Raw genomic sequence first — 23,292 nt, 5'->3', positions numbered from 1 at the left:
TATGCAATACTGGCCTGAGACTCAAGCTCTGTCTATATGAAGTCAAAATAAGCACTCAGTTGACAAATTCTTTTGTTTCGATGGTACTTGCTAACCAACAGACTTTTGTTGTTGTTGTTAAAATTTATTTGTTTATTTGGCTGAACTGGGTCTTAGTTTGAGAAGGAAATGGCACCCCACTCCAGTACTCTTGCCTGGAAAATCCCATGAACGGAGGAGCCTGGAAGGCTGCAGTCCATGGGGTCTCTGAGGGTCAGACACGACTGAGCGACTTCACTTTCACTTTTCACTTTCACACATTGGAGAAGGAAATGGCAACCCACTCCAGTGTTCTTGCCTGGAGAATCCCAGGGACGGGAGCCTGGTGGGCTGCTGTCTATGGGGTCACACAGAGTCGGACACGACTGAAGCGACTTAGCGGCAGCAGCAGGGTCTGAGTTGAGCACATGGGATCTAGTTCCCTCCCCAGGGATCAAGCCCAGGCCCCCGCACTGGGAACACAGGCTTAACCACTGGACCACCAGGGGAGTCACTGCCCAGCTGCCTTTTCCCTTAAATGACGGGCTTCGGTGGCATGTCGCTCTAGCCGTCTTACAAATTCACAGAGACCGAAACAGGACGGCAACAGCAAGAGGAGAAGAACAGAAATGTTTTTAAACTTTTTAGTCAGATTTTTTAAAACAAGGTTAGAAGCCTTTTTCAAAATGTGTATGATTCAAACACATTTTTTAAAGCTTTCATCCCTCAAAGTAAACATTATTCTGTACTAAACAAATAATCATTTCTTAATTTTTGAAAGTTTCATTATAAATGGCTTGATCATCTAGAATTCTAATACTTTGATCCAAGTATTTAATTTTACTGTTTGAAATATTAGCTAATAGCCAAAACCTGCGAAATAAAAAAGTAACAAAACCCTAAGCCATTTTTCTGTAAAGAAACAATGCTCTAAAGTCAAGGATAACTGCACTTCCTCATAAAACTCAACACACCGTGGCTTTATTTGCATGTACAGGGGAAAAGAATCAGAATTACATTTGTAAAAAATAAATAGAATGCCTGAGATTAATAAAGTGATGTATATTGGTATACAAGGGTTTGCAGTGCTTCAGGGCGTAAGTTGATTTCCATAAATGAGATCTTAAGAGTGTCTTGAGGCTCTTTTGTTGGTTTTCACATTAATCATCTTATAACTGAATGCATTTTAGTTTATCATGCTTTTCATTTAAAATATATGTAAGAAAATGGTATAATTTATAACTAAATGATAATTTGATGAAATGTTTTATAGCCATTGATATAATTCCATGACAGTTCTTAAATGCAGAAATCATTTCGTCTTGGTAAAATGTGCCAACTTCCTAATTACAGTTTAGTTTTTCCCATTTATTGTAGTTCCTGGTGCTGTATGTGTGCATCCGTGGGTACTTAGTTGTGTCCAACTCTTTGCAACCCCGTGGACTGTAGCCAGCCAGGCTCCTCTGTCCATGGAATTTTCCAAGCAAGTGCTGCTGCTGCTGCTGCTGCTAAGTCGCTCAGTCGTGTCTGACTCTGTGCGACGCTATGGACAGCAGCCCACCAGGCTCCTCTGGCCACGGGATTCTCTAGGCAAGAAGATCGGAGTGGGTAAGTGCTGCGTAGAATTATGCAAATAAAACACAAACGAAAGGGTTCTAATTTTACAGAACGGTTGGTAACTTCTTTTACTGAACACTTGGCATGTGCAAGATACAGCTCGCCGTGCTTTCCAGATCGTGACTCTTAATACTTGAATTATGGGCCAGGACTTCCATGTAATGAAGCACGCAAGCCGGGTGAAGAAGTTCATTGTCTCACAGTCTTGGAGGCTGGAAGTCCAAGACCAGGGTGTCAGCAGGGTAGGTGCCTTCTGAGTGCACTGAGGAAGAATCTGTTCCATGCCTCTCCCAGCCTCCGGTGATTTGCTGGCCATCTTTGGCACTCCTTGGCTTGCAGAAGCATCCTCCTAATCTCTGCCTTCATCTCCGCATGATGTTCCCTTTCTGTGTATCTGTCTGCCAACTTCTCCTTTTATAACCACACCAGCCGTACTGGAGCAGGGCAGGGCATCTGAATTAATTGCATTTGCAGCAACCCTATTTCCAAATAAGGTACATTCTGAGGTTCTAAGGGTTAGGACCCGACATTTGAATATGGATGGGGACGCGATTCACAGCAGTAGTCACCCAGCCCTACGAGGCAGGCACCATTGCTCTCTCCAGTAGCTGTATGAGAAACTGAGACAGAGAGCTTCACTTACCTGCCCGGTCTGGCACAGAGAGGAAGTAACAGCTGGGATTTCAGTGCAGGCATCTGAGCTTCAGAGTCTACAGACATTTTTTTTTTTAGCTTAATTTTCCTTTAATGGGCTTCAGGATATATTTTATTGGTATTTATATTTTATGTCAATATTTAAATGTGTGTTTGTTCTATCTAAGGCCAGTTTTTCCACTTGAGCACTGGATTTTCTACTTCAGTGACTTTCAGAGTCTATTCGTTACTACTAACCACCATCATCTCTCTTAACATTATCAATTCCTGGCAGGCTGATTTTCCTTATGATCTGGGTAATAATTTAGGGCCCTATTTAGATGCCTAATCTACTAAACTACCTAACATATGTATAATGGAGTTAATAAAATATATTCAAGTTTATGAAGCTATATCTAATCCATATTCTGGTCATGTCATACTTGTGTTGTCCCTGAATAACAAGTTTGAAAAGAAACAAAGGAGAAATACTGTACCCCTTCTGCTGCTCCTTTTACCATGATCTGTGAGGGAGAATTCACAGTATTTTTCCACAAAGGAGAAAACTGCTGAGTCAGAGGCAAGCAGGTAAGCCTCCCATATACCCTTAGAGACAGGAGACTTCTGTAGTGTGTATTTCAACTTAAAATTTGTCAGAAGTACAGAGAGGCAATCACTGAAGGAGCCGCTGTTTCAAACACCAGGGAAATGCTCTTAGCGATGAGTGATTTCATCGGGAAAAGATGCTCCTCCTGCCCGCTCTGTCCACATGGTCCTTACTGGCTCACCACAACGTCTGCATCCCATCCCTCCTTCAGGAGGATGGAAGGGCTAGGTCCAACCCAGAAGTTGCACAGGTCACGTCTGCCTGCATTTTTAGTAGCAAAATCTTGTCATGTGGCCAGATGCAAGGGAAGCTAGGAGAACTCTAAGCTGAAAGTTTTATGACTAAGAAGAGAAAATGAATATTAAGGGATGCATAGTAGTCTCTGCCGCAAACAGGTAAATAGGCTCTGTGTTAAATTGCTCTGCAGTGCAACTTGACAATAAAGGAGTATTTTACATTGAATAGTAGGAAACTGAAGCAGTCAATCTGTCGTTTATAATAAAGAACAAGACATAGTAAAAGTTTCAAGTATGCATGAAAATGCAGAAAATGGTTTAATAAACCTATGTCTCCATCACCTAATACAAATGGAAATAAGGATTCTGCACTGACAACTCAGAGAGGAATAAACCAAGTGTCCCAAGGACAAGAAAAATGCTGTGAATGGCATTATTTCATTTTTATGGCTGAGTAATATTCCATTGCGTGTGTGTGTACACCACATCTTCTTCATCCATTCATCCGTCGGTGGATGTGTATGTGCTTCCACGTCTTGACTGTTGTAAACAATGCTGCTGTGAACATAGAGGCGCAAGTTTCTAATTATTTTTCATCTTTTCCAGATACCCGCTGAGAAGTGTGATTGTTGGGTCATTTGGCAACTCTCAGTTTAGTTTTTGAAGGAAATTTATACTGTTTTCCTTAGTAGCTGCACAACGTAGGAGGTTCCTTTTTCTCCACACCCTCTCCAGCACTTATTATTTGTAGACTTTTTGATGGCTGTTTTAATTGGTGTCAAGTGATACTTCATTATAGTTCTGATCTGCTTTTCTCTAATAAGTAGCGATGTTGAGCATCTTTTCCTGTTCCTGTTGGTGGCCATCTCTTGTCTTCTTCGGAGATATGTCTGTTTAGGTCTTCTGCCTGTTTTTCCATTGGGTTGTTTCTGGGTTATTTTTTTTTTATGTTGAGCTATATATAAGTCATTTGGGTAGTTTGGAAATTCATCTCTTGATCAGTCACATAGTTTGCACAAACATTTTTTGCCATTCTGTAGGTTATCTTTTTGTTTAAACAAAATGTACATATTTTGCACAATTTTTAATACATATTGCCAAATTGTTTTTCCAGAATATTATGTTAATTTGCATTTCAACCACTGTTTTAGTCTATTTTCTTGCATTATATGGATGATATTTGTTTAAAAGTTGTAGCAAATTTGATAAATTAAAATGTTTATTCCTTTTATAAATAAAAGGATAAATAAATAAATAAATAAAAAATAAATAAAAATGGATACACTTTTATAGGTTTTTGAGTGTTTGATTTATTCTTCTCTGAGTTGTCAGCGCATAACCTTTGCTTCCATTTATACTGTTATTCTGTTCTATAATTTTATAGAAGCCCTTAACGTGTTAACTCGTGCTCAGTATTATAGTTTGTTAACAATTTTCTGTTTCTCATATGACTTATTTTTCATAGTTTGTGATCCAAATAGTTTTAAATATTGATATTCATATTATCAGTTTTTACTTTCGTTGTTTTTGCCTTTTACTTCCAGCTTAAAAAGACCTTCTTAGCCTAGCTCAATTCTTGATAAACGAAACACTTCCTTCAAACTGATATACTTTCAGTGGCCTTTACCTTACATTGTTAATGCTTGAAAGCAATGGTGTTATTTTTCCTTTATCCAGTATACCACAAATACAGGGTCTTTTACTACAATTCAGAGTAATCACCACTTAGTATTGATATGTTACTCAAGTATTTTATGAATAGAAAAGGAAAGTTTTCTACCCATAAAGAAGAAAGTTACTTGAAGTGTACTAAGGAAACTTTCAAGGCATGGAAAATCACAGAGTGTCAGTTTCCCTTACTTTTTTTTTTCTCCTGGAATATTCCTGAGGGCAGAGGACAGTGATTAATTTTCCCCAGGATAAGTGGCAGCAGAGCCTAAGGCAGTTATAACATCAAGCGATTCTTTGCAATTTTATTTAAAAGCTTAACATTTATGCAGAATTTCCCTTCCACTGCCAAAGATACCCATTTGGTCTTCTTCGTGTGCTCAGTCGCACAGTTGGGTCCAGGTCTTTGCAATAGCCAGGCGCCTCTGGCTCAGTTGTGTGCCCCTCTTTGCAACCCTATGGACTGTACCCTGCCAGGCTCCTCTGTCCATGGGATTTTCCAGGCCAGAATCCTAGAGTGGGTTACCATTTCCTACTCCAGGAGATCTTCCCAACCCAGGGACTGAAACTGAGTCTCTTGTATCTCCTGCATTGGCAGGCTGATTCTTTACCATTGCACCAGTTGGGAAACCCTGGTTTTCTTTCAGCCAGATTTATTGAGGTGTAATTTATATACAGGACAAATTACTCTTTCAAGTTGTATCAGTTCAGTTCAGTCGCTCAGTCGTGTCTGACTCTTTGCGACCCCATGAATCAAAGCATGCCAGGCCTCCCTGTCCATTACCAACTCCCACAGTTCACTCAGACTCACGTCCATCAAGTCAGTGATGCCATCCAGCCATCTCATCCTCTGTCGTCCCCTTCTCCTCCTGCCCCCAATCCCTCCCAGCATCGGAGTCTTTTCCAAGAGTCAACTCTTCGCATGAGGTGGCCAACGTACTGGAGTTTCAGCTTTAGTATCAGCCCTTCCAAAGAAATCCCAGGGCTGATCTCCTTTAGAATGGACTGGTTGGATCTCCTTGCAGTCCAAGGGACTCTCAAGAGTCTTCTCCAACACCACACTTCAAAAGCATCAATTCTTCAGTGCTCAGCCTTCCTCACAGTCCAACTCTCACATCCATACATGACCACAGGAAAAACCATAGCTTTGACTAGACGAAACTTTGTTGGCAAAGAATGTCTCTGCTTTTGAATATGCTATCTAGGTTGGTCATAACTTTCCTTCCAAGGAGTAAGCGTCTTTTAATTTCATGGCTGCAGTCACCATCTGCAGTGATTTTGGAGCCCAGAAAAATAAAGTCTGACACTGTTTCCCCATCTATTTCCCATGAAGTGATGGGACCAGATGCCGTGATCTTGGTTTTCTGAATGTTGAGCTTTAAGCCAACTTTTTCACTCTCCTCTTTCACTTTCATCAAGAGGCTTTTTAGTTCCTCTTCACTTTCTGCCATAAGGGTGGTGTCATCTGCATATCTGAGGTGACTGATATTTCTCCCGGCAGTCTTGATTCCAGCTTGTGCTTCTTCCAGCCCAGCGTTTCTCATGATGTACTCTGCATATAAGTTAAATAAGCAGGGTGACAATATACAGCCTTGACATACTCCTTTTCCTATTTGGAACCAGTCTGTTGTTCCATGTCCAGTTCTAACTGTTGCTTCCTGACCTGCATACAGATTTCTCAAGAGGCAGGTCAGGTGGTCTGGTATTCCCATCTCTTTCAGAATTTTCCACAGTTTATTGTGATCCACACAGTCAAAGGCTTTGGCATAGTCAAGAAAGCAGAAATAGATGTTTTTCTGGAACTCCCTCGCTTTTTCCATGATCCAGCAGATGTTGGCAATTTGATCTCTGGTTCCTCTGCCTTTTCTAAAACCAGCTTGAACATCTGGAAGTTCACGGTTCACATATTGCTGAAGCCTGGCTTGGAGAATTTTGAGCATTACTTTACTAGTGTGTGAGATGAGTGCAATTGTGTGGTAGTTTGAGCATTCTTTGGCACTGCCTTTCTTTGGGATTGGAATGAAAACTGACCTTTTCCAGTCCTGTGGCCACTGCTGAGTTTTCCAAATTTGCTGGCATATTGAGTGCAGCACTTTCACAGCATCATCTTCCAGGATTTGAAATAGCTCAACTGGAATTCCATCACCTCCACTAGCTTTGTTCATAGTGATGCTTTCTAAGGCCCACTGGACTTCACATTCCAGGATGTCTGGCTCTAGGTCAGTGATCACATTATCGTGATTATCTAGGTCGTGAAGATCATTTTTGTACAGTTCTTCTGTGTATTCTTGCCACCTCTTCTTAATATCTTCTGCTTCTTAATATCTTAATACCATTTCTGTCCTTTATCAAGCCCATCTTTGCATGAAATGTTCCCTTGGTATCTCTGATTTTCTTGAAGCGATCTCTAGTCTTTCCCATTCTGTTGTTTTCCTCTATTTCTTTGCATTGATCACTGAGGAAGGCTTTCTTATCTCTTCTTGCTATTCTTTGGAACTCTGCATTCAGTGCTTATATCTTTCCTTTTCTCCTTTGCTTTTCGCTTCTCTTCTTTTCACAGCTATTTGTAAGGCCTCTCCAGACAGCCATTTTGCTTTTTTGCATTTCTTTTCCATGGGCATGGTCTTGATCCCTGTCTCCTGTACAATGTCACGAACCTCATTCCATAGTTCATCAGGTCAAGTTGTATAGTTATGTCAATTTTGATAAATGTATATAGCTGTGACTCATAACCACATCAAGATACAGAATGTTTCCATCATCCCAACAATTTCCTTTGTATCCACTGCAAATGACACCCTGTCCTCACCTGCAGCCCTTGGGAACCACTGCCCTGACCTCTGTCCCTGTAGCATTGCCTTTTGGTAAATGTCATATAAATGAAACTGCAGGTTTTGTATTAGATTTTTTCATCAGCAGAAATGACTTTGAGATTCATCATTGTTGATTTGTCAGGAGTTTACTCATGTTGATTGCTGATAGTGCCCCATTATGTAATTTTATATGTGTTCATTCTTCGTTAACACTTGAATTGTTTCCTTTTTTGGCTGTTATAAATAAGTGAAGTGAAAGTTGCTCAGTCGTGTCCCACTTTGCGACCCCATGGACTGTAGCCCACCAGGCTCCTCTGTCCATGGGATTCTCCAGGCAAGAACACTGGAGTGGGTGACCTTTCCCTTCTCCAGGGGATCTTCCCAGTCCAGCGATCAAACCCAGGTCTCCCACATTGCAGGCAGACTCTTTACTGTCTGAGACACCAGGGAAGCAAAGATACCGTGAAATCTTGTGTATAGGTCTCTGGAGATAGAGTTTCATTTGTCTTGTTCAAATACTGACGGATGAGATTGTGACTAGTATGATCACTGTATGTTTAACTTTAAAAAAAATTGCCAACTTGTTTTGCAAATAGTCGTACCCTTTTGCATTCCTTTGAGCACTCTGAAAGTTCCAGTCGTTCCAGATCCTTGCCTGTCAGGTTTTAAAGTTTCAGCTGTTCTGCTAGGTGTATAGTGCGTATATACCTAGCAGTGGTTTTAATTTGTCTTTTCCCAATAAGTATTGATATGAGTACTGGTTTTTAGTGCTATGTCATCTGTATCTCTTCTTTGTTAAAATATCTTGTCTTTTTAAAAATTTTTTTTTTGGCCAGCCAAGAAGCTTGTGGGATCCTATCAATAGCTGCCTGACCAGGAACTGAATGAGAGCTCGTGGTGGTGAAAGCACAGGCCTAACACTGGACCAGCAGGGAATCCCCTTGTCCATTTTTATTGAGTTGCTTTTCCTATTATTGACTTGTGAGTTACTTAAATTTTAGATATAAGCCCTTTACTATATATGTTTTGCAAATAATTATTCCATTCTTTGACTTGTATTTTTATTCCCTTAATAATATCATTCAAAGGTCAAATGTTTCTTTTTTTTTTTCAGTAAATGTTTAATTTTAGAATAGGTTCAGATTTACAGAAACAGTTGCAAAGGTTAATGCAAGAAGTTCCCGTATACTCCTCATGCAGCTTCTCCTGCTTTAACATCCACTATCGTGATTGGTTGTCAAACTAGGAAAGCAGCCTTGGACGTTATTACTAACTGAACTCCAGGCTTGGTTTGGATCTCTTTTTGCCTCAAGAACTGCTTTCAGTTTGTGCAGGGAACTGGCAGCAAACGCTCTCAGAACTCATTTTGCTGAAAATCGTATATTTTACCTTTGATTTGGAAATTGCTTTTCTATTTGAGTATAGAGTTGCCACGAACATTTTCTTTCAGATGTCGTTCCGTTATCTTCTGGCTGGAATAGTCTCTGAAGATGTTTCTAATAATGCTTAGCTTTGTTCTTCTAGGTAAGATAACCTCTTTTCTTAGGCTGCCTCTTGGAAGACTTTCTTTTTCTCAGAAGTTCTCAGCAATTTGATTTAGTTTGGCATGGTTTTCATTAGATTCATTCTGTTTGGGGTTATTTGAAGTTTCTTGAACCCATGAATTTATATTTCTCAGAAGATTTATAAATTTGAGGGCCATTTTTTTCTCCAAGTATTTTCTGTATCCCTTTCATCTCCTCTCCTTTTGACACTTTAATTACATCATGTCACTATCACTTAAATTCTCTTCATTTATTTCTGTCAGTTTTCTCTAAGTTTCACTTTGGATAATTTATATTGTTATGTCTTCAAGTTACAGATCTTTTCCTGTGCCATATCTAATCTGCTCTTAATCAACTGATACTTTGAATTAGATGTTATGTTTTCTATCTCTAAAGATTCCATTTCATGATGTTTTTAAATCTTGAATTCTCTCTTCACGTAATTAAAACTTTCTGCATGCCGAACACATTGACAACAGCTGCTTGAAACTTGTGAGATAATTACAAATTTTCTGTTATTTCCAGCTTCTCTTATTTATTGATTCTTTTTCTGATAATTGTCCTACTCCCTTACACAGCTAGGGCTTCCCTGGTGGCTCAGAAGGTAAAGCGTCTGCCTGCAACATGGGAGACCTGGGTTTGATCCCTGGATTGGGAAGATCCCCTGGAGAAGGCAATGGCACCCCACTCCAGTACTCTTGCCTGGAGAATCCCATGGACGGGGGAGCCTGGTGGGCTGCAGTCCACGGGGTCGCACAGAGTTGGACATGACTGAGCGACTTCACTTTCTTTCTTTCTTTTATATAGCTAATAAATTTTAATTGGATCCTAGATAATGAATTTATGCTTTAATTTCTGTGTTTTGTTGCATTCTTTTAAGACATGTTGGATTTTTATTTTGTAGGCAGTTAACTTACTGATAGGTTGGTTCTCCGGTGCTTTTATTAGGACTTGAAGTTTTTTTTCAGTTTAGTCACTCCATCATGTCCGACTCTTTGCAAACCCACAGACTGCAGCATGCCAGGCCTCCCTGTCCATCACCAACTCCTGGAGCTTGCTCAGACTCATGTCCATTGAGTCGGTGGTGCCATCCAACCATCTCATCCTCTGTCATCTCCTTCTCCTCCTGCCTTCAATCTTTCCCAGCATCAGGGTCTTTTCAAATGACAGTTCTTCACATCAGGTGGCCAAAGTATTGGAGTTTCAGCTTCAGCATCAGTCCTTCCAATGAATATTCAGGACTGATCTGCTTTAGGATGGACTGGTTGGATCTCCTTGCAGTCCAAGGGACTCTCAAGAGTCTTCTCCAACACTACAGTTCAAAAACATCAATTCTTTGGCACTCAGGTTTCTTTATGGTCCAACTCTCACATCCATACATGATTATAGGAAAAACCATCAGTTTGACTAGACGGACAGGGCAGGTATAAAGGATACTTTACTTCAGGGATAGTTTAGCCCTGCTACTAAAGTGTGACCCTCTCAAATGCTCTATTAAACTTGTCATGTATTCAAGGATATGAATTTCTTTGCCTTTAACCCTCGTGGCTCAGCTGGTAAAGCATCTGCCTGCAATGCGGGAGACCTGGGTTCGATCCCTGGGTTGGGAAGATCCCCTGGAGAAAGGAAAGGCTACCCACTCCAGTATTCTGGCCTGGAGAATTCCATGGACTGTGTATAGTCCACGGGGTCGCAGAGTCGGACACAACAGAGCGACTGTCACTCCCTCAATCACTCCCCACTCTGGCTTTTGAAAGCTCAGTAGCTCAGTCTGTCCACAGCCCATTTTCCTCCCTACAGGTCTCCCTCCAGTAATTGCTGTTTCCTGGGATTTGTACTTCCCCAGTCTTGTGAGGTTTTACTCTATACGTACTCAGATTGGTATTTAGCTGAAAACTCGGGGGACTCCTATGTAGATTTTTTGGACTCCTGCATGTCATAATTGCTTCTTCTCTAGAACTCTGTCCCACAAAGTCTGGCTTTAGGCGGCCTTGAACTCCTTATTCTGGAGTTGTCGAGTGGTTTTAGTTATCATCAGTTCAGCTCATCAAGACCTTGCTGGGCGCTGCTTGGGTTTCTCCTTCATGCCTTAGGAATTATCTCAGTGCAAAAAAACAAGAGTACCGTAGGGTCCATCTGGCTCACTTACCTTATCCCAGGGACCATGGCCCCACACTGTCTGTTGTCTAACTTTAGAAATCAATTACTACATGTATTCTTTCCTGTTTTCTCGTGGTTTAGGACGGGAAATATGTTGTTACTCTTTTGAGGCCAGAAGCACCATATTCACTTTTCTTTTAAAGTCAGTTTTTTTTAATGAAATCAACAAACCTCACTAATTCAAATTAAATTGTTTTGAATGGTTTCTCAATTATATTTAAACATATTTAAAACCACTTCACTAAACTGGCAGGCTTGATTAGCTGGCCTTCATTACCATTGTATCATGATTTTTATTTATAAGGCCATTTGTTTATTTGGTTTTTTTTTTTCCAGTCACTAAATGAATATTTATTCAGATTGTATTTGTATAGAAATTCTGGCCTAGTTATGGAGAATGCAGAAGAAAGTCACAACTAAATGAATTGTTTAGTACTGAAAATACTTTCATTTTTATTATAAAGATCATGCATAAATAAACATTTAGAAACAACTTTCCCTTCTTTTCAAATGGTACTTACTCATTCACTATATACATATCAACTGCTTGTTTTCAAAATTCAGTTTCTCAGTTGTGTGATATCTTCTAGTATATCTTTCAAGTCAACAGATTTGAGTTTTCTATAGTTAAGATTTAATTTCAAAAGTGATATGGATTTACTTGAAATAAATTTTGATGATAGTAACTTTTCTCTAGATTAAAAAAAATTTTTTTAACTGTTCTAGATTTGTCACTTAGATTTTTAAGTTTTGAATATATATATATATATAAATTTTTTGCAGGAGAAAAAAGGGGTCTTTTAACAATATTTATCCAGGAAAGCATATTTATTCTTTTTACTAATATTTCTTTTATGAAGAATTTCCAATTAAAAATTAAAAGAAATTGTTTTGATTTCACATCTTTTTCAAACATCCATTTGACTTTGGGATTTAAAGAGAAATTTATCCGAGTGCAAGTGGTGAGAATGAAAAGCATCTATAGAACGTGTAGGAATTTGATCCGTAGGAAGTGAAATGGAAATGGTGCAACCAAATTTACATTTTTTAGTTTTCACTTCCCAGTGAGTAGATGTCGTTAGAGATTGTTTGTTGCTTATAAGGTCAAAACAGCCATGTTTTCAACTTTATTCGAGAACATAAGAAAAACTGATGACCAGAGCCCTTCTTGGAAGGAATAACAGTGACACAGCAGCTCAGATGTAAATTTCAAGTCTCTCATTTGCAGTGTAAGCAAGGATCTTGCCAAGAACAATTATGATTTGGCTGTTACAGGAAAAGATGAATAGAGAGGGTCCTAAAGAAGCTCAATTCATTCTACTAAGAACAACAGTTTTTCTTCAAACATGTTTTGTTTGGCTCTTTAAGGAAGAATAGGGGAAAATTGTATTTTATTCATTGTTCTGAGGGGGCCATTTGTAATTAATAAAAAATAACACAGGTAGCTCAGTGGTAGAGAATCTGCCCGCCAGTGCAGGAGACACAGGAGACGTGGGTTCAACTCCTGGGTCAGGAAGGTCCCCTGGAGAAGGAAGTGGCAACCCACTCCAGTATTTTTGAGAATCCCATGGACAGAGGAGCTGGGCGGGCTACAGTCCAGCTGGCCGCAAAGAGTTGGACACGACTGAAGCGACAGAGCGTGCGCACACGTGACAGAAGAAACAGAGAGAACACTTTGGCGTAGAGCAGTAGGCTGCCCATGACTCACAAAGAAACGAAAACCAGAAACTGAAAGAAGATACTTTTAAAATCTTAGTTTTTTTTTTTTTTACCTTGGCTTGAGATGATATCCATTAAATGTTATCTTAAAATAGCCACCTGCCTAAAGGCATAGGAAGCACTCTCATACTTTGGTAAAGAACCACGTGCATGTATGTGTCCACGAACTTGCCAGGAAAGGAGTCCGGAGCTATTACGGTATTACTCTCGATCACTCTGGGTTATTCAGACAAGCGGGACTTGCGGTGACTGGGGATATCCTACAGATGTATTTCTCCACTGTTGCAAAACTAACAAGGGCTTTTAAAGCATCGCTTAGCACAACTGACATCTTACCGTTACAGCTTCATTTCTTTTGAAATCCTGCCACTTGGGGTTTTTTTGGCGGTTATGGTTCATCCTTCCCCAGTTTCCTGAATTACTCAAGGCTCAAAAATTGTCAAGAGCAGTCTTTTGAAATTAGGAAACATCGAAAATCCGTAGCTATGTCTGTTTTATGTCTTGAGCCCACAAAGCCCACCTGTATCTGGACAGCATCGCATGGGGGTTTTGTCCCTAATTATTTCCTGTTGTGCCATGTGTGCGGTGAGTGGAGGTCACCCTTCGCTGCGGTGCACGGGCTCCTCTTGTCGGGGACCACGAGCTCAGTGCAGGTGGCTCTCAGTACTGGTGTCGTGGTGACTGTTGCCTCGGGGTGCCCGGGATCTTCCCCGACCAGGGTCGAACCAGTGTCCCCTGTTTTGGCAGACACATTCTTATCCACAGTACCGCCAGAGAAGTCCTTTTTTTTTTTTGTCCCATGTTTTGGGTCATCAAGCACCTCACCTCAACCCCATAAGTAGAGGCAGCTCTTCTGAACGCTCTGGATGACGTGGGTGGCCACGTCCGTGTCGCTCTGTAATTCCTCTCTTTCTTCCAAATTTGCTGTTTCATTTTTCTGCTGGACACAAACAGGACTGGCAGGAGAGGCAGACCCTGCTTCTGAGGAGGCTTCACTATATAAGATACCCATCTTCGGGAGTTGGCCAGGGTAGAACAGGTGAGGCTCGAGTAAAGAGGGTTTTCATGCTGTTCCCTCAAACCATCACTAACAGCTTCCAGATGAAGCTGAATAGATGCCAACAGACGATTGGTTGAAGATGAAGAGGTCATCTGCCAGGTGCAAAAAGTGGCTACTTAAGTGAAGTGACATGTAATACCCCCATGTTGACTTCAAATGCTTTGGCGTGACCAGCTAACTCACGGGAACCAGATAAGAGGAATCTATAATGATATGTATTTGTAGAGGATGACATCTAATCTTTTTTTATTAATTTCAGTAGCACTAGAAGTTTTCTCCTATTTGTTGCAAGTTATAGAGTACTAAAAGCTTGAGTTTAGTAACTGAAGGAAAAATCATTTCGAAGTAATGATTGTCAGAGGCGACATCAATCTATTATAGAAAATTAAATGTAGTGGCTCTGGGATTACTAAACTGTGGGTAGCAAATTATTGTTGTCCAATTTGTGTCCATTCTGTAAGTTTTACCCTTAATATGGGGCTTTCCTGGTGGCTCAGATGGTAAAGCGTCTTCCTGCAATGTGGGAGACCCAGGTTCAATGCCTAGGTCGGGAAGATGCCCTGGAGAAGGAAATGGCACTCCACTGCAGTACTCTTGTCTGGAAAATTCCATGGACGGAGGAGCCTGGTAGGCTACAGCCTTTAACATGAGGACCTTTTGTCTTTCTGAGGGCTGTTAATGAGACAGACTTAAGTTAAAGCAGGTATTTTAGCTTTTGGCCTTAAGCTATTCTGTGATTTTCCACAGGTTTGGTTTTAATTGAGTTGTTCAATAAGAAAAGAAAAAAACTTAGCTGATGCATGACATTCATCACTAAAATTTTATTTTTGTGATAAAATAATCAAGTTAGGTTTGATTTAGCCATTTATGTTATTTACCAGAAGCTCCATGTTAATTTGTAAATCTGATGTTTGAATCATACTCACAAAAACGCTGGTGAATTTTGTCATATTCGTGTTTTAAACTCATTTTGTTGATGTACACTTTGGAGGCTGTCACAGATTTTTCCTTTAGGGAGCATTTCTTCTGTTCATTAGGAGTTACTTAAGCGTGGCTTTTCCTTGATTGCTTTTCTGCATGCTAGGAGTGTAACAATCCTAGCAAGGTTGTCTCAGTAAGGTTCAGTTCAATGGGTGACTTCAGCAGCTATTTTTAAATGGAAATCATGGCAGCTCATAGTTATAGGGCATTAGTTACAACAACTCAAGAAATGAAGAAAACACTATGTAGAGTTTTAATTCCCCATAATTTTGTTGTCTGAGTAATAATAGGTAGCTATAAGTGAGAACAATAATGTCTTTACTACATATTTATTCATTCACTAATTTCTACCGTTTTGATGTGCTCACCACAATGAGAAATAATAAGACACACATAAGATAATACCACTGCCTTTCAAAGTGCTTATAGTCTTGTTTTTACTTACTTTTTATTGGCTTATAGTTGATTTACAGTGTGTTAGTTTCAGGTTTACGGCAGAGTGAGCCACTTACACATGCACCACTCTTTTGTAGATTATTTTCCCATATAGGTCATCACAGAGCACTGAGTAGAGCTCCTGTGCCGTACAGTGGGCCTTATTATCTATTTTACTAATTCATGTAGTGATGTATGTATGTGGGCTTGCTAGGTGGCTCAGTAGTAAGGAATCCGCCTGCCGACGCAGGAGACGCAGGAGTTGTGGTTTCCATCCCTGGGTCAAGAAGATCCCCTGGAGAAAGCAATGGCACTCCACTCCAGTGCTCTTGCCTGGAAAATTCCATGGACAGAGGAGCTGGCGGGTAAGTCGATGGGGCCGCAGAGTCAGACCCGACCGAGCGACTGAGCCCCGCGCGGCAGTGCGTGTGCCAGCCCAGTCTCTGCCCCTCCGCTCCTTCCCCCCTTGGTAACCGTCAGTTTATTTTCTGCGTCTGTGACTCTGTTCCGTTCCGTAAGTTCATCTGTAGCGCTGTTTTAGACCCCACGTGTAAGCGACATCATGGATCTGTCTCTGACTTACTTTGCTTGGTGTGAGAGTCTCAAGGTCCATTCCTGTCACTGCAAACAGCGACATTTCATTATTTCATGGCTGAGAATATTCCACTGTGTATAGGTACCGCATCTTTTTTATTGGAGTATAGTTGATTTACAATGTTGTATTAGTTTCTACTGTTAAAAAACAAAACAAAACAAAAACCCTCAAAATTCTTTTATTCTCTCTCTGTCTCAGTAGCTCTAAAAGCATAGAAACCTCTTCCAGAATGTCCCTGACCCTGCCTCATCAAACTCAACCCCAGTTCTCCCCAGACTGCTTCCCCACTGGTCTGGTCATTCCACACTCCCTTTTAGAATGCCATTTTCTTTTCCTGACCCTTTCTCCCTTTACTCGTCTAGAGAAATCTAGCCTTTCTGGGCTTGTTCCAATTCTCCTGCCTATTGATTCTCCAGACAAATGTACCCAAAATGCCAAGCCCAGTAGCCTCCAAAGCAACAAATGCACGTTCCTTTTTGAAGATGAGGAGGAGAGAAGGCTATGAATATGCACACATTGATATCTTTGCCTACTTAGCACAATATCATGGATGTGACTACACTGTTTTCACAGAAACCTGCTTCTTAGAGCTGGATAGAGTCTCAGGTCATTAGCTGGTCCTGTTTCCTGCTTCAAGTCATTGAGCTATTTATACTCTGTATTACTCTGAGACTTGACAAATTGGTTTGCTACGCTACGGGGCGTGGATTTATGGAAAAGAACATGAATAACCCCCAGTCATTGACATTTTGATAGTGCTTTTCCAACCACACTATACTACTTGAATTTTTTTCATTTTGGCTATTCTGTATAGTTAATCTCTAAGAGTTCAATTTCAGTATATTTCAATTTAATATCTAAATGTTGAACAACCCACCCAATTTTGAACCCTCTACTCAGTGCTGGAGATTTTAAAAGTTACTTTTTACGTCGCCCCAGCTTCCAGGTGTTCACAGTCCAGTGGAGAGGCAAATGCTCCCTCTTCTACAATCTAGGCAGTGGCAGACAGGCAGAATGAACACAGTGGAATGAGATGGAATGGAGCGTAGAGGACAAAATGCTGTCTGAACATTGAGTAGTGGCCACAAAGGTGATCTTTAGTACTTTTGATATGTACAAACAGAACTCCTGGCATAGCAATTAGAAGATATAGTTTTAATGCACAATAAATAATGAATCTTGTTTTATAAATGCTCTCTCCCTTTCTCTTCTTGTTACTATAAATGTTGTTGTTCAGTGGTGTCCAACTTTTTGCGACCCCATGGACTGCAGCACAGCAGGCTTCCCTGCCCTTTACCATCTCCCAGAGTTCACCCAAACTCATGTCCATCGAGTCGGTGATGCCATCCAACCATCTCATCCTCTGTCGTCCCCTTCTCCTGCCCTCAGTTTTTCCCAGCATCAGGGTCTTTTCCAAAGAGTCAGTTCATGGCATCAGGTGGCCAAAATACTGGAGCTTCAGCATCAGTCATTCCATTGACTTTTCAGGGTTGGTTTCCTTTAGGATTGACTGGTCTGATCTCCTTGCAGTCCCAGGGACTCTTCAGAGTCTTCTCCAGCACCACAGTTCAAAAGCAGCAATAAATAAATATAAATGGGTCATCTCTAATTTGTCACCGAGCCATTTCCATTCCTCTGGTCTGCTTTATTTCTAGCCCATTTTCTCAGAAGGTAAGCAGATTACTCAGCTAAACAGTCACTGGGGGAACAACTTGAAATTGTTTTCTTGGAAATGGGAAGGCTGGTTTGGGAAAAAAGTCGTCTCTGGGGATCATCCAGCCCTCCTACCTTTCTCCCTGTCTCCTCTTGTCTTCCCTGCTCCTCCTCTCTTCCTCTCCTCCCCCTCCAAGCTGCTGGTGGCTTAGCCGTCTTTGACTTCCTGAAGGCGCCCCAGCTGCCTGGAGTAAGGACCTACTGAGTGCTCTCTTTTCTGAGCCCATGGGAGAATCCTTAAATTTCTCCTTGTAATGCTCTCATATTGGAACTAGGGGATAAGAAAGACACAAATGCATGTTAACCTGTGGAAGGGAAATTCCACAGTTTGTCGTATTTGGCAATGAATAGTGTGGGTTTAGGTATCGACCAGACTTTATTTTAAATGGAAAACAAATGAGAAATGATACTATGCTGGCCAGCAAGTCTGGGTTCCAAGAAGACTTTTGATTTCTAAATGTTCTGCTTCTCTTTAAGATAAAATGTTTGAACTACTGGCCATTGGAACTTCACTTCTCTGACCATGTCTTCGGAACCAAAGGTGGATCTCAGTTCTGCATTGAGGAAGAGACACGGCTAGGGGCTGGCCCTGTTCCCTGGGGTGGGAGCTACAGGAGAATGGGGGGCAGCAGGGGTAGGGTGGATGCGGGGCTCTGAAAGCTCTGAGATCCTTTAGACATGCTGGTGGGGGAGGCGGTCGCATTGATAGAACACCCCCTCTCAGACGCTGGCCTGAATATTCTTCCTCATTGCCTCTGAAGAGCAGCACTGATGGGGAAGCCTGGTGGTCTCAAAGGAGCGTTCCCATCACATTTACAGAGAGCTGCATCCATCTCAAGGGAAAGAACGCCAGGACTCTCGAACAGCTGTGCTCTGGCCACATTCCTTCTGTGTTCACCACACAAGTAGAAAGGACTCATTTCCTCTTTCAAGTGCCTCATGTGGAAAGTGCTCAATTTGGTATTTAGATATAGTGGAGTTTTGTTTGGTCGCTCAGTCGTGTCTGACTCTTGAGACCCGTGAATGTAGCCCACCAGGCTCCTCAGGATTTTCCAGGCAAGAACACTAGAGTGGGTTGCCAGTTCCTCCTCCAGGGAATCTTCCCAACCCCATGTCTCCTGCATTGGCAGGTGGGTTCTTTACCACTGAGCCACCAGTGAAGCTGGCGAGTTATAAAGTAAAACTTTGGCAAAACTAAAGTTATTGAGCTATTTAGCAAAGCTGTATTTAACTTATAATTGAGTTAAAAAGCAAAACAAACGCTTTGGCCGTGTCGTTATTTAAGATAGTCTGTTTTCCGTTTAGTTTAGTGCTTACGTTCTTCAGTGCTGAACAGCAGTCAAGCCTCACCCGGCACACACCTCTCTCTCTTGTTCTGAAGCTTCTGAAAGAAAATCACAGAGACCAGGAGAAGCCGGCCCTTGGGGGCCACACGCACCAGCACTGAGGGGGAGGCTGCGTGGCTCACGTGCTGTGTTTGCGACTCTGAAGTCACATGAAGTTCTCCAGCCTTCTGAGTTAATGGGGGAAATCAGTGTCCATTTGTTTCAAACATGCACCAAAACCACCCCTCCTTCCCCAGCACTGTGTGTCTCAGGGAACTAATGGCACCAGGAAACAGAGGAAGCCGTGTTGGTATTGAAATAAAATTGGATGACAAAAACTTGACCTAAGCTCTAAAGCCTTTGAAGGTGCCCTAAGCTTTCTTGAAGTGTCTTCACCCATAATCTCTATCAGCTCTGTCTCCTCTAACTGGGTAGCGTTTGAATTTTAAAAGAGACTCATTTGATCGTATGGTCCTGTTCACGTTTGTCTTAGGTATGGCACTATAGCAAGAATCCAAACACTTTATGTTAAAGGTCACATTTGTGTTCATTTGAGAAGTATCACAGTAGGCAAGGATCCCAGCTGTTTTCTCCTTGATGGGTTAGGTAGGTCTGTGTGATGGTCACAGACTCACCTGTAACACAGACTGTCATTTCTGTAGGAAGTTGTGAGTCATGTTTCTAACGTTGACCTCCTGGAAAACTTAAGACACCAAATAAATACTGACTGCTGAAGGATGAGCGTTTTCATTTTTCTCTTTCCTCCCTCCCCCCGTCTCTTTTTCTCTCCCTCCCTGCCCCCACCCCATATTGCTACCTAGCTATCATCATCTATTAAGTGTTTTCCCAGAGTTCTCTCTTTCCCCTGTATTCTAAGTATTCTTCCCTATTTTCTGAGGCAGATTGTTTCCATGTATCTTTTTTAAACATCTGACAAAAGACTGTGACCTGAAACAAATAGACATTTCTCCAACAAAGATGGATTTATTTGAGATCATCATTAAATTGCAGTTTGGGGTCTGCAATTATAACGAGCAAATCCCTGCAGGGCAAGGGAAGGGCACAGTTTTTACACAAGGAAAAGGGAAGCTGGGAGAGTTAGAGGAGACAGAATCTCTGCTTTCATTGGCTGAGTGCTTAGGAGGGAAGAGTCCTCTTCCATTGACCTCTGCTTGCTTTCTTTGCAGGGCGAAAGAGCTCCCCCTGACCGTCTCCCAGCTCTGTTTAATTGAGGTTTCTGTTTTTTGGTTGTTCAGTCGTTAAGTCATGTCTGACTTTTTGTGACCCCATGGACTATAGCCCACCAGGCTCCTCTGTCCATGGGATTTCCCAGGCGAGAATACCGGAGTGGGTTGTCATTTCCTTCTCCAGGGGATCTTCCTGACCCAGGGATTGAACCAAGGTCTCCAGAATTGCAGGCCGATTCTTTACTTCTACACCACCATAATTTCTTTTGTATCTTTTAAATCTGAATTTCTAAACCACTGCCTTCTTTATTTTTCTTGCCATTCCTGCCTTCAATAACTTTAGGAAAAAAGGCCATCTCCCGTTATTCTTTACATTTATTTGATATACAATATTTATCACTTCCTTCTTACTTCTTTAAGGATTAACTTTTCTGTCCACTTCTTTTGGGAATTTAAAACACTATCCAATATATTTTCTTGTCTCTGGTGATAGTCTTTCCTTGGTGACTCTTCTGATTCCTCTTTTTCTCCCCATCCCTTAACTCTGGCTGTAAACCAAGTGCCTTCATTTATAAGATAAGGCAGGCCGCGCAGTAGCGTCATAGTAAAAACCACAGGCTGTAGTATCAAAAAGGCTGATGTTGGGATCCTGGATATTTGACCTTGGGCAAGTTATTTAACCTCTGCAGTCTTAGTTTTCCTCTCTGTGAAAAGGACACAGTAATATTTATAGGAGAAAGTAGTTATAAGGCTTAAAACAGATCTTTTATATTTAAATGCTGGGCACAGGGCCTGACGTGCAGTGAGCACTCGATGACTGAGATATTAGTGTCCTTTGAGACATTTCTTCTTTGTTTCAAATATCATCATCTCAGTTAACAATTCCCAGACCTGTTTCCAGATATTAGCCCTGAAGTGTCTCTCTCAGCTCAGTCCTGGATCTTCCATACCCACAGCAACATCCATACAGATGATGTCCAAAATTGGCATGCCCCAAACTGGTTGGATTAAGAACATCCTGGAGAGCACTGATACGGTGTCTTAGTAAGAATTCCTGTGACAGTGTCCTTTTGGGAGCTGACACTGTCGAGCAAACAACACTCTACAGTAAGATGGTTTTTCTTTGGTCTTTGGCGTGTCCACACATGCTCAGTCACGTCCAATTCTTTGTGACCCTATGGACTGCGGCCCACCAGGCTTTTCAGTCCATGAGATTTTCCTGGCAAATATTCTGGAGTGGGTTACCATTTCCTTCTCCAGCTTTGGTCTTTGGACTGTTCCCTAAATACATGGAAACCTGTATGCCTTAAATACAAAGCCGACTGTTGGAACTTGAATATAATGTAGTGGTCTGAGTAGGTGTCTAGGCTACATTTGAAAATTAAATATAGCCATATTATCATTTTAAAGGACTTTGGGGTTGTTTATGCTTGATTGCACTCCCATCTCCACCCACACACACGTATCTCCTATTTATTTCAGGGAATTGGCTCATGTCATATGTGATTGTGGGAGCTGACAGCTTTCAAATGTGTAGGGTAGGCTGGAAATTCTGATAGAAATTGCTGCTGCAACATTGAGGCAGAACGTTTTCCTTCTCTGGGCAACTGTAGTTTGGCTTTTAAGGCCTTCCAACTGAGTGAATGAGGCCTGTTCACATTACTGAGAATAATCTTACAAGTCAGCTGATTACAGATGTTACCACATGTACAAAATACCTTCACAGCAACACCTCAATTAAGGCTTGATACCTTCACAGCAACACGATTAAGGCTTGATTGAATCAATGCATATGGTCAACTTGGCTCATTGATGAGCCAAGTTAACCATTAAAACTGACCATTACAGACACTAACAAATTATCCCCAGGAACCACCTCTAACCTTCTAATTTTTACATTTCAAAACTTTGATGTAAGATTCTATGTTAAGTAAGCCATTGAATGCTCTAAGGCTCTTGTTTTTTGCCCCATGTCTCTGGATTTTATTCACTATAATAGGCAGTATTGTCCATAATGTACTAGGCACTGGCCAGGTACGTGTGTGCTCAGTCACGTCTGACTCTTTGCAGCCTCATAGACTGTAGCCAGCCAGGCTCCTCCATCCATGGGAATCTCCAGGCACAAATACTGGGGTGGGGTGCCATTTCCTGCCCCAGGGACTCTTCCCGACCAGGGATGGAACCTGCGTCTCCTGCATGGGCAGGCAGGTTCTTTACCAGCAGGCCACCTGGGGAGCCCAGCCAGGTGTGGGGGTGCGTGTGTGCCTGCATCTGCCCCCGGGGCTCTCTGCCATCACCTGTGCAGGTCTCAGCACACAATACTAGAATCACTGCAATAAAACCATTCAATTTGATATTACCTCTCTCTTGCTCTCTTCCTGTTATTGTTCTGGGAATTGACCGAATACTTTAATAGACTGTCAAGGCTCAGCATTAGTTTGTATATGATTGATCTGAACCCTCATTCCTGTTTCAGCGTGACAGATTACTCTGTGTGAGTGACTGAAGTGCACGTATATAGGTATCCATGTGCTCGCATCACTTAGCTGTTTAATGCGTTCATATTCAAAGCGTTTATCCAACTGGATTTGCGTTCCATTTGTATCCAAGTGTGTCAACGTATTATTGAAACAAAAAGCGAATTTGCTTAAACCCATTTAACAGCAAGCGTAAATTTCCATTGTCATGTTGCTATCCTAGCTTTCCTTCAGCTCCAAAGGATCTACCAGATCAAAAGATCTACCACGAAGCCATACCCCTGAATGTGAAGGAATTAATCTTTAAATGAATGGATGTGATTCCTCATCTGGATATCTTCTCAGTAGTAGTTTTCCACTGGGTAGTTTTCCACTGTCATTTTTAAGTCCAGACAGCACTGTCTTCCTGAGGGGCTAATTTGTGAGGGGATGAATGAGGAACAGCAGGACTATTACCAATTGCCAAGGCAATTTACCGACCTAACTATTGCTAAGGACAGGAGG

At 41.5% G+C, this 23,292-nt stretch overlaps 1 long non-coding RNA gene across 3 annotated transcripts; it reads left to right on the top strand.

The window, feature by feature from the left end:
* Positions 1-1,383: 1,383 nt before the first annotated feature.
* Positions 1,384-19,467, top strand: LOC147346387 (uncharacterized). 3 transcript variants are annotated; one of them, XR_015153591.1, is made up of 3 exons: positions 1,384-1,626; positions 18,277-18,340; positions 19,105-19,467. It is a non-coding gene; the product is annotated as an uncharacterized LOC147346387 (long non-coding RNA). The 3 variants fall into 3 exon arrangements; XR_015153590.1 differs by lacking the exon at positions 1,384-1,626 and adding an exon at positions 15,713-15,856; XR_015153592.1 differs by lacking the exons at positions 18,277-18,340; positions 19,105-19,467 and adding an exon at positions 1,729-4,401.
* The last annotated feature ends 3,825 nt before the right edge of the window (positions 19,468-23,292 follow it).

The sequence above is a fragment of the Bos grunniens genome, chromosome 24 (assembly GCF_055505025.1).
Source record: "Bos grunniens cultivar Pamir isolate PY7600 chromosome 24, Bosgru_T2T1.0, whole genome shotgun sequence".
NCBI lineage: Eukaryota > Metazoa > Chordata > Mammalia > Artiodactyla > Bovidae > Bos > Bos grunniens.
This window is presented reverse-complemented; position numbering and strand designations above follow the sequence as displayed.